Source organism: Macaca nemestrina, chromosome 2 (genome assembly GCF_043159975.1).
Source record: "Macaca nemestrina isolate mMacNem1 chromosome 2, mMacNem.hap1, whole genome shotgun sequence".
In the NCBI taxonomy this organism is placed as follows: Eukaryota; Metazoa; Chordata; class Mammalia; order Primates; family Cercopithecidae; genus Macaca; species Macaca nemestrina.
The window spans coordinates 167,055,422-167,068,128 of record NC_092126.1 but is presented as its reverse complement, the minus strand read 5'-3'; the positions used below and the strand labels follow the sequence as shown (position 1 = coordinate 167,068,128).

General features: G+C 36.1%; 1 long non-coding RNA gene across 1 annotated transcript; it reads left to right on the top strand.

Moving 5' to 3' along the window:
• Positions 1-9,322: 9,322 nt before the first annotated feature.
• On the top strand, positions 9,323-12,331 carry LOC105470355 (uncharacterized). The gene is made up of 3 exons (XR_980468.3): positions 9,323-9,404; positions 10,171-10,248; positions 12,177-12,331. It is a non-coding gene; the product is annotated as an uncharacterized lncRNA (long non-coding RNA).
• Positions 12,332-12,707: the final 376 nt, after the last annotated feature.

The window sequence follows — 12,707 nt, the reverse complement described above, 5'->3', positions numbered from 1 at the left end:
ATTCACTTTGACAAGGGCAACACTGGCAGAAGTGATTTGGTCACTGTCTGCTTCGTGGTTACATCTGTGAAATGGAAATGCTAGCAGGAGAATCACACATAGTTGTCATACAGGAATTAAGATGATAAGGTTTGTCTTAGATCCTTTTGTGCTGCTATAACAGACTATCAGAGACTGGATAATTTATAAAGAAGTGAGATGTATTTCTTACAGTTCTGGAGGCTGGGAAGTCCAAGATTAAGGGGTTTGCATCTGTCAAGTGCCTTTTTGCTGGGTCATCCCATGATGGAAGGCAGAAGGACAGGAGAGAAACAGGTAAAAGGGGGCTGAACTCATTCTTTTATAAAAAGCTCACCCGAAGATAATGACATTAATCCATTAATGAGGGCAGAGACCTCATAGACTAATTGACTCTCATTAGGTCCCTCCTCCCAACACTGCTATACTGGGGATTAAATTTCCAACACATGCATTTTAAGGGCACATTCAAACCATAGCAGGGTTTATGAACAACAAGAACTATCACCATCATCATTACAATTACCACCTAGCCATCTTTTTAGACACATAGGAAGATATGAAATTTTTTGAATAGAATAATTTTTAATTCAGTCAATCAATAAAAATACTTATTAAATATGTGTGGTTCAAACACTGAGTCAAGGCTAAAAGAGAAATATAAGCATTGGGTAAGATAGAATCTCCATCCCATTAGACTGAGTAAAGTAACTGTGTTAAACTGAATAAACCTAATATATATGAGATTATTTATAAAGTAATTTTAGAATAATTCTAGACAGTATATAATTAAATAATAAATTACACAGAGTTGGTATAAGTACTAAAATAAATCCGCAAAGGCAAAGATCAATATAGACAAGATAGAAAGACAGCACAGTTTTGCGTAAAGGGCATAATATCAGGAGTCATAACACCTAATAGTTCCATGTGATGTGGGGCCTGGGCTTGGTTTTCTCATCTGCAAATTGGGAATGACAGTAATGTGTGTCTTGTGGAGTTATTTCAAGAGTGAGATAAAACACACCAACATGGCACAAGTATACATATGTAACAAACCTGCACGTTGTGCACATGTACCCTGGAACTTAAAGTATAATAATAATAATAATAAAAAGAAAAATGAAAATCCTAGGACACATACTAAAACCAAAATTGACTTAACAAAGTTGTAGGATACAAGATTAATATACAAAAAGTATCTTCCTGTATACTACTAGAAACAATTATAAAATTAAAATTAAAACATTTTCATTAACAAGCACAAATATATAATAAATTTAAAGAAAAGATGAAAGATATTGTTGAGTACTTAAAGCATAATAAAAGTGTGAATATAAAAAAGGAAAAAAATGTGAAAATTTTTTAAAAAAAGTTACCCTGTAAAGCAATACACAATTTCTTTTTTATTATTATTATTCATTAGCAAAATAATATAAAAGAAGGGAGATTTATACTGATGGAAGTATTAAATAGAGAAGAAGGAGGCCAGTTATTTAGGAAAGAGAAACAGTATAAGAAAAAGCAGATGGGGAAATGAGCATTGGATACCAGAAAAACAAAGATCTGAGGTGGGGAAGGGCAATCAAACCAGAGATTGTTGCTATTTATTAAAGAAATAAACGTAATACATTTTATTTATGTGAAAGAATGCCAGTAGTATGCATGAATACAACAGCAGTCCTCTCAAAACTCACTGACCCCTTTGCTGTGTTTCTGCTTTCATGTTATTGGACGATCCCTTCACACATCCTTGATTCTCAGTCTTCCAGAAGCTGACAGAAAGCAAAACAAAATAAAACAAGGCAAGAGAAAAGAAAACTGGGAGAAAAAAAGTTTGCATGACTCTTAGTACTTTGATACAAAAGAAAACAGAGGAGGGGCACTGGGGAAGAAGAGATGAGAAAAGGTATTAAATCCTCACCTCGCCTCAGGTATGGAGTTTCTGCACATTGGTAGGCTTTCTCCCAAGGCAGAGAATATACTTTACCTCATGGCCACAAGTGAGGTGGGCTGGATATAAGGATATTGGGAAATAGCAATTCTATTGCCGATGTAAAAGGAACAAAGTCAAAAGAAGGAATGAGAGAACAAACAGGAATGAAGAATAAAATAAGGGAGTAGCAAAATCCAGGGAAAGATAAAAGAAAAGGCAACAGAAAATGGTTTATCTGTAGAACTAATACATTAGGTTGAATTATAAAACAGTGTTCCAGGTTTCAAGGACTTCATGGAGGTTTTGTTTGTTTGTTTGTTTTAATGAGATGGAGTCTCACTCTGTTGCCCAGGCTGGAGTGCAGTGGCGTGATCTCGGCTCACCTCAACCTCCGTCTCCTGGGTTCAAGCGATTCTCCTGTCTCAGCCTCCCAAGTAGCTGGGACTACGGGTGACCACCACCACAGGGTTTTGCCATGTTGGCCAGGCTGATCTCAAACTCCTGACCTCGAGTGACCCACCCGCCTCAGCCTCCCAAATTTCTGGGATTACAGGTGTGAGCCACTGCACCCAGCCGACTTCATGGAGGTTTTAAAGAAGAAGCTGTTTTCCAAGGATCTGAGTAAATTATAAAACATGCAAGGCTGGTTTGTGAAGTAAGAATAATAGGATGCAATTTGTTAAACTCCTACTATTTGCCAGACATTCTATTGGGGCTTTACATTCTTTAAATCTGTAAATGTTTGTTACTGTCACCTAGAAGATGTGGGCTTCTCCAAATGCTTGAATTCCCTGAAATTACCTCCTTCTTCTCCCCTACAAAAACTCACTTCTGCTACAAGCTGAAAACAATTGAAAGTTAATTGCTACTGTTACAATATAAAAATATAAAGTATAGTATCACGTTTTTTCAAAACTAATTTACCCTGGGTTAGCAAAAAGCTAGCTGAGAAGAGGTAAGATTACTGATGAAAGGGAGGGGAGGACACAGACAGAAGATGCTGGGGGAACAGGCAGCCTTCTATTAATTTAGGAACCAGTGTTCTGAAAAAAGAGATGCATAACCGCAGGCACCGTTTTCTGTTCCTGTTTTCTCTTCCATCATTTGCCTGGGGCAATGACAAGCATGTAGGGGGGTATTTTAGAATTAATAGCAAATATATTTCTCTCAGGAGGGGATAGAACCCTAATTTTGTGACAATTCAATATATTTCCAGTGTTATTATAAAAGAGTAGACAATCAGGTAGTTTCAAAAACTTATTTAAATACACACACACACACACATTTGAGGAACTGCCTTTGCTGAGCTACGTGGGTATTATAGATAGCCTAGTCTGACCTCATCCCATTTTACAGGTGAGGAAACAGAGGCCCAGAGAAATCAAGTGACTTGTTCAGCCCATGCCATGCAGCCAGTTATTAGCAGGTCTGAAATGGATGTATTTTTCATTAGTCCATGATCCTATAATAGGGATAAGTCACTATTTAAATAGCTGTACATAACACCAAAGAAAGTATACTTTGGATTGAAATGAAACAAAGCTCAGACAAACAGTGTCACACACATATGACAATGGCTAAGGGAATGTGATGAATGTCACTTATGATGCAGTGGAAAAACATGGGCTTCCTAATCAGAGGTAACATAAACATAATTCAAACCTATACTTAAATTGTGTGGGGTGTTTTTGGACAATGTTCTATTATTTATATTTCACATTATTGGATTATGTGTTGTAAGAATTAATGAAAACACCTATAAGAGGCCTAGTACAGTGTTTACTTTCACTCCTTACTTCAATTACCAACAGATCATTCCCTGTAGAGGAAAAAAAAAGCGATTCTCTTGTTAGCCTTCCTGAATGCTTTCAAGATCTCCTCACAGCAGACTAATTCTGTTTAATTTCTCCTTTCTCTTTCAGAGATGATGATCAAAAGAAGATATGAGAATTTTTTCTTGATTAATCACCCATGTCCACTCCCAATCCTAGTGTATAAAAACTTAGAGGAATGGGAATCTTACTCTGCCTTATAATTTTTTTGGCGGAAACAAAGACAAAGTAAAATGCCAATGAATTTGCTATAAGAGCCATAGAAAAATTCTGAAATACAAGTACTGCAGGAGTGGCTTCTACATTTGACAAAGAATAGATTGTGCATGTTTTCATGGGAAAGTGTATGATTGGAGGTGCTTGTGCACTTGTTCTTGTTTTACATAACCTACCTCTTTCACGCAGGGCACAAAGATCAAAAATTGGATCTTGGTTGGCTATTTAAAATTCACAGAGTTCTATTCTTAGCCATTTATATGCTTTATTTTCTCAATCTATACTGAAACTTAGGAGCAAAGATTCTCCTGATTTTAGGTTGTGGTTTTGGAAAAGAATCAGAGAGAAAATGAACAATGAACATTACTGAACATGCCCTGTGTGTAAGAAACCACTGCCGATGATTCTTTCAATCCTTACAACTACCTTGCCTTCTGTAAGGTACAGCATTTGTTTTCTGGCTCTCCACTAGCACCAAGAACAACGTCTAGCACATAGTAGGGGTTTAATATGCACTTCTTCAATGAAGAAGTGAATAGTCCGCAAGCTGAGTAGCATTATCTTCACTACACTGATAAGGAAGCTGAGGTTCAGAAAGATTAAATTTCCTGGTCATAGTCTTAAAATTAAATACTAGGTAGAGCCAGCTCATAAATCAGAGTTGTTGACCTTCACTACCAGGGCTGTGTTCTCTCTACTATGTTGGTAAAAAGAGCAGTGGCTAAACTTAGTTCATAAAGTCTCATGGTCTAATAGCTATAGAGGTGAAGCATTCTATAAAAATGAAAACTATATTGATTTGTTTCTCCCTATTCCATAGCAGGACCATCCTCCCTGCCCAGTGACTGCCTTAAGACTTATTGAAAAATAATAAAGGCACATCTTGCAGACTGCGAACATAAAAGATCAATGCCAATTCCATGTGTTGATTTATAATAATTTCTAATGATCAAAGGCAGCACTATCTGTAAACCTAAAATCCTGTTTTCTAGTCCTTGCAATAGATGAATTGTGTTACTATGGACAGTTTCAGTTTCTTCATTAGTAAACGTTGGGATGTGGGAGAAGTTAAATGTTAGCAAGAGTCATTCCATCTCTAATATTTTCTAATTCCTACTCCCCCAACCACAATTAGGAAACTTACATCTTAAGAATTGAGAAAACATAAAGTCTGTTTTGTTTTCTCTTTATTCAAGTAATCCAACATCATTTGTATAATTTATAATTTGTCCATGATTACTTATATGTAGAATCTACTCAAGGCATTCTGAATTGGAAAAAATGGAATATGCTTTGTTCTTGCTTTAGCACATGGCGGGTTAACTTTTTTTTTCAGTGATGGTCATCCATCCAATAAATATGTCTTTCTACATTTTTACCCCTTGTTAATAATAATAATTATTATTTTGATCAGGTGGATTTTTACAGTTTTATTCCTTCTTTATTATTTTCACTTTGTGGTCCAAAAATGCAGGTTTGTTATGGATGAAAATATAACAAATTTTAACTTGGTTACTGCCACTAAACAGGCTTAGCAAAAAATTAGAACATTGAACTGATTTTCCACAGCTCAGAATCATGGATTCTGAAAGCAGAAATGGATTTTTTTTTTCTTATGGATAAGAAAATCAACGCAGTGAAGACTAATAACTAGCATGGCTTCCATGTTGGGACAGTAACATACCATGGCTGAATGAAGACCATACACACTGCCTATAGAAGGCAGCCCCTACTCAGCTTAGCCATATTTTCTCAAGAATAATTATAGGTCTAGTGGATCTAGATCTTATTATATTTTTGAGAAAAGCTAGAAATGTGGATTTTTATATCAAATGCATCCATTTTTAGTGTTGGTGCAATTTCTAAAAATAAACAAAACTGTATGGGCCAAATAAAATATATATGCGAGCTGAATTTGGCTAGTGGATTACTAGTTTGTGAACTCTTATTTATAAAGATCTGCCTCTGAGAATTAGTGTTTCCTTCTTGAGCAGGCAGCATGTGGATCTGTGTGTATGTGCTTCTATGTATGTGATTTAGCAATTAACCCGTAAAAACGCCCCCTTCAAAAGACGCATATTGATGAAATCATTTGTGACCTCACAGGAATCACAAACGATGTTCCTATGACACCCTAGATTGTTCTGTTACACAAGGAATACCAAAGTCCACCCTGAGCTTTTCCCCTGGGAACAGATTCCAGATTATTCTAGACTTAGGACATGGAGATATATCTTGCTGGAGGTAGGAAGATGATAAGATCAGTTTCTGTAGGTAGAGAATAATGTGTCCTAAAATGTAGGTAGAGATAAGTTTGACAGTGGTTTAGACAAGAAGGGCCTCTGCTAATGGTGGAGAGATCAAGGAAGAAAAGAGCAATGTTAAAATTGCTATACCCACAGGTCATGCTCAAGCAAACTCGAACCATGAGCACATTTCTCTTAAACAAGGAACACTTAGAATACAAATAAAAATTTCCCACAAATTTCAAATTTTAAAATAGTTTCCCAAGATTTCAGTGGTATCGTATATATGCCCACATAAATTTTGGATTACAATTCCCACAAATGTAAGATGAAAGAGGACCTGCCCTCCATTCTGTCTACTCCCTCTCTGCAAAGGCCATTTTGAAGGTCTCAGTTGTACTGAAAGGGGTCTGCCACCCGTAACCTCCCTGGTGTACCAGCAACAAGTGTTCAGTGGACCATGGAAACACAAAGAATGATGGAGGAGAGAAAATGCCATGCAGAAGAGAGAGTCAAGATGAAGATGTGGGAGAGGAGCAGGTATAAACCCCTTCTTATACCAAATAGATTAGGGGGAAGTGACCAGAAAAGTGATGCTAACCATGCACTTAGGGTACAGCCATATAATGAGATAGAAGAGTCTCAGCTGGGACTAGAATAATTTTCTATCACTTATTTCTCTACTAAAATTTTAAAACTCTAAATTTATAAAACAGATATGAAAGAAAAGTATAAATGTAAGTACTACTTTTCATGCAATGCAAATTACTTTCCCATTCACTACTCTGAAACTTACAAGCAAAACTAATATGTTTGCAGAGTTGAATCTTTTCTGAGCTATTTTTTTTTTTTTTTTGGAGTAAACCTTAGAGTGAAGATGAAAGACATGTAAAGAGACATGATTACCTTTACCACAAAATGAAAAACAATAAGGAATTATTGTACCTTTCAGTACAGCACTTTCCTTACTATTACCCCTTAGATATTCCTGACTACCCTGGGAATTAGAAGTGTGTAGATAATTAGTCCATTAAGAAACTGCATTAACCAAGAGTGCTTCCCAAGGTCACATGGCTGGATAAGCTAAGACCCAAACTTTCATTCTTATGAATCCAATTACATAGCTTTGTTAATTGTGCCTATATTTCTGGATTTTACTTTCCCATTTTCAAAACCTGAATTTTAGGATAAAGGTATCAATGAGAAAATATGAATTTATAATTAAACTTTGTACTCTGACTAGGCCAATATCTAAGAATTACCATCAGTGTAAGTATTGGTAGTATGTAGACCAACAGAATCTCAGTAATGTTCTTGGAGTTCTAAGAAGTAAGGGCATGCATATTTATTTTCTCTGCAGCTTTAATGCTAGAAAACATACATGCATTGTAGTAACTATTTCTCTTCTCCTCCTTATAGCACAAAGTAATAGATGGGTTATCTTAACTAAAGATGTCAGCACTTTATTGACCAAGTTTCTGCTAGATTCTATAATAGCAATATGTGAATTGTGATTTCTCCTTTCAGGGACTAAGAGGGCATGATTATTATTCAGGAAACCTGATTTGTTTATTTTTTCATTTTCCTATTCAAGTGTTATATTCCATTTTTAAGATACTTGCAGTTTTCTCATTCTACATTGTAGTCCCATATAAGAAATATTTCCTTTCTGAATCATAATTCAATCCTCAGACTATTAGACCATACCACCTGCTAGAGGGTGACATGCATCTCATTAAAGATAGCTGCCATTATTAATGATCAAGCACAGTTCAATGAGTACAGTAAAACTTTAAACATAAGCATAAAGCAAAACACTAAAGATAAATTAGGGCTGTAACAAAACTCAGCTTCAATAAAGCATCTGGTGAAATATCTATATTCAGCTTCAGTCTAATACACTAGAAAATACTTGCTTCTGAGTATTAACTGTGAAAAGCCTACATAAAAAATATTCATACTTTAATCTGTCACTCATCCTGCAAGTAAACCTAAACCTAAATCTTGAAACATAACCTAAAAAACTTTGATGGAAACTATAAATAAAAATAAATTTACAGAATTTATCCTTTTTTTGTGAGGCACATTTTATGAATTGGTTATTATCTGCATTAGCATGGTACAAGAAATATATTAAATGTTTTAAATTATTTGATCCAAATTTCCTGTCTGCTTTCATACTGAATAAAATAACTAAAAGCATTTTCAAGATAATATTGTTCATAGTTTACAATTGTTTCTCCAAATGTGAGAAAGGGTCTGATTTACAGCATTATGCTCTTGTGTTTTCTTATCTTATTAAATGATGCAATTTTCTGCCTTTGTCACCAAAATAGCATCTGCTAGTCACAAAACTAGAAACACATCTTTTAATTAAATGCTTATTTTATTATCCCTAGGGACAATGAATTATAGAATTACTTTCTCAAGATTTACTGGTTCCTTTTCCTTTATCTCAGCCCCCAGTATAGATTCAGTGTGTCCTCTGAAGTAACAACCATCCCATCTGGCTGAGAAGTGATGGACACGGCTCCTTAGCCACACTGTACACTCCGTTCTTGGCACCTCTCTACCAGAAAGATATCGACAAATTGGATGGAATTCAGAGAACAGCAAGAAAAATGATTAAAGAGATGGAGGCAGTGACTTATGAGGAAAGATGAAAAGGACTAAATCTGTATAGCTTGGCAAAGCAACAACTGAGGTGGCGTATGAAAACTGTCTACAAGCATTTGAAAAATATAAATGCCAAAGGAAGAGAGGGAACTTTTTTTTTTTTTTTTTTTTTTTTTGAGACGGAGTCTCGCTCTGTCGCCCAGGCTGGAGTGCAGTGGCCGGATCTCAGCTCACTGCAAGCTCCGCCTCCCGGGTTCACGCCATTCTCCTGCCTCAGCCTCCCGAGTAGCTGGGACTACAGGCGCCCGCCACCTCGCCCGGCTAGTTTTTTGTATTTTTTAGTAGAGACGGAGTTTCACCGGGTTAGCCAGGATGGTCTTGATCTCCTGACCTCATGATCCGCCCGTCTCGGCCTCCCAAAGTGCTGGGATTACAGGCTTTAGCCACCGCGCCCGGCCGAGGGAACTTTTTAGAATGGTCTGGGAAATAAGCAGAGCAAGAGGACAGAATTGAAGAAAGGAGAGAGATACGCTAAGTTGGGTAAGGAGTGGGGGGGGGGCGTTTTCTCATCAATTGTAAATTTTGATAAATAACAAAAGAAGCCTAGAGAGAAAGAGTTGCATTTCATGCTTTTAGGTTACAATCAGGGTTGACCTGCATTGAGAGAATGGCGAGAGAATAAATAGTATCTGTTTGTATGTAGACATATAATATTTGAGCTGTCTTTTTCAGTTTACCAAGTGCTTCTACATGCATTACACCATCAAATTTTCAAAGTGACTGTGTTTCATTATGAGTTCATTTTGCATAAGAAAAAGCTAAAGATTACTTCTAAAACACACACAAAAATATCTCTAACCCTGAGTTCATAACCCCTTTCTTCTTATTCTGGATTTTAAAATTTTAATACAATGTAAACTGTAATCACTCACAGTATGGATAATGATTTTAAGGCTATGTTTTAATTAGCAGTCCACCTCATTGTACCTGTTACCTTGTTCTTTCCTGGAGCAGATTAGACACAAACTATAATCAGGGCAAAATTCTATAGATGACCCAATGAGAGAAATAATTCCTTCTTAAATTCTCTGGTTAAGTACTTTTTCTTGGGTGCTGTATTAACATCATGCTGCCACTCCCCACCTGTTAACAGCAGCCCTAAGGTCATTCACTAACGCAAGATGTTGATACCCACTTAACATAATATAACACCCCTTGCAAGATATTTATCATATAACCTGAAACAAATTCTTAAGATAATGGAGCTCAAGTCTGCTGAGAGATGTCATTTGTGTTTTGTTGCCAGGTTCCGGGCTCCTGATCCCTTCACCCACCTGTCATTATGCTAAGTATTTAATAGAGATCTACATGGATAATAAACTAGGTATGAACACTGTTGTTTCTAACTAGAGTTTTAAGCCTAAATCTGTAGAAGGTTTCTACTCATGATGAACTGTCCTGGAACACTTATGAGCTATAAAGATACCTTTGGCATAGCTAAGAAGCTAGACTACGCCAAGCATGGTGGCTCATGGCTGTAATCCCAGCACTTTGGGAGGCCGAGGTGGGCTCATCACCTGAGGTCAGGAGTTCAAGACCATTAATGTGTATATAAATCACTGGGGATCTTGTTAAAGTACAGTTTTACATACTAAACCTGGGTTAGAGCCTGAGAATCTGAACTTCTGAAACATTTCCAGATGATGTTGATGAAGCTGGTACATGGACTGCATTTCAAATAGCAAGACCTGTAGGGTATTTTTATTCCAACTATATGACATAGCAGTGAAAAATGGCTACATACTAGCCACATACTATTTTTTAAAGATTTAATTTTTAGGTTCACAGCAAAATTAAGAGGAAGATACACTGATTTCTTATATGGCCCCTCCCTCCACAAGGGCATAGTTCCCCCCTTATCAATGGGTCCCACTAGAATGGTACATCTGTTACAACTGATGAACCTGCATTGACATATAATCACACAAAGTCCATAGTTTGCATTAGGGTTGACTCTTGGTTTTGTGTATTCTATGGGTTTTGAAAAATGACATATATGACATGTATATACTACAGCATTGTACAGAGGATTTTCACTGCCCTATAAATCCTCTGTGTTCTGCATATTCATGCTTCTTCCCAAACCCTTGACAACCACTGATCTTTTTACTGTTTCCATAGTTTTGCCTTTTCCAGAATGTCAATAGTCAGAATGATACAGCATATAGCTTTTTTCACATTGGCTTCTTTCACTAGTAATATGCATTTAAGATTTCTCCATGCATTTTCATGGCTTGATAGCTCATTTCTTTTTAACATTGAATAATATTCCTTTGTATGTAACACAATTGATTTCTCCATTTACCAACTGAACATCTTGGTTGCTTCTAATGTTTGGCAATTATGAATGAAGCTGCTATAAACACTTGTGTAGATATGCTTTTGTTTTTTATTCCTTTGGGTATATAGCAAAGAGTATAACTGATGGATAACATGTAAGATTATGTTTAGTTTTGTAAGAAAATACCAAACTGTCTTCCAAAATGGCTATATCATTTGGCATTCCCACTAACAGTAAATGAAAGTTCCTATTGTTTCACGTCCTCGCCAATATTTGTTATTACCTGTGTTGAGGATTTTAGGAATTCTAGTATATATGTAGTGGTATCTCATTGTTATTTTAATGTGCATTTCCTTGATGACATACTATGTGGAAATTTTCATATGCTTATTTGCCATATGTATATTTTCCTTGGTAAGGTGTCAGTTATTTGGCCCAGTTTAAAATCGAGTTTGTTTTCTTATTGTTGAATTTTAAGTGTTCTTTGCATAATTTTGATATAGTCCTTTATCAGATGTATCTTTTGCAAATATTTTTTCTCAGTCTGTGCCTTATGTTCTTATTCTCTTGAGCCAGATACTTTCCAGGAAAAAATTTACATTTGATTTAAATTATCCATTTCATATGGCATTAACAAAATGCATTTTGGTAATAAAGCTGACATATGTATTTGTAGTTTTATTTACATTGAGATTTTATAATATTTTACTCCATTTAATTCAAGTTCAATTTTTATAAATGTGTTATTAAGTTCATGCCTTTACAATAATCCTATTTTGAAAAAAGTGCCCTGTAGAAGAAAGGCCAGAAGGGGCAATTTGCCATGACTCAAAAATGGCAAAGGCCTTACATGTAAACTATTAATGCTTTTACAAAGTGGGTTAATATAGAGTTTCTCTATTTATTTCTGATGAAAGCATTGATTTCTAAAATATAAACTTATATTAACATTTCTTTATTTTCTCATACAGAAGGCACCTCAAATAAAGGTGGGGGAAAAGATGAAAGAAAGGGCTTTGGCCTGTGCCTGTTTTGACCTCTGAGAGATACTTTTTGCAAGAAATTGTTACGTTTTGGCCCAAAGAGTGGTCGGTGTTTTATCCTTCTTTGTGGCGGCCAAAATGCAAACCAGGATGAAGAAACCATCAGTGGCAGTTTGGGGAGGAGCAGGAGGGACTATCTAGACTCAGTGAATCACCAAGGAAACATGAGGCCTATTTCTCTGTGAAGCTAAACTTCAAAAAACAAGCTAAGAGATACAAAGGGAAAAGTGTGACTGCTCTGACAGCAAAAACAAGCAAATATCTCCAGAGGGGATTAATCCTTCTGCTTCAAAGTAACTAAAACAAAGAAAGCTGAGCCAGCTTCACTGGAAACAACACCTGTCCATCAGACAAGGATGAGCTAATCAAAAGAAAACGCTGCCTATGTGCACGACTCATCAGCCTGGACAGCTAACACTAAGGAACACGTTTTCACTATAAAGATTCAGCTTTCGAAAT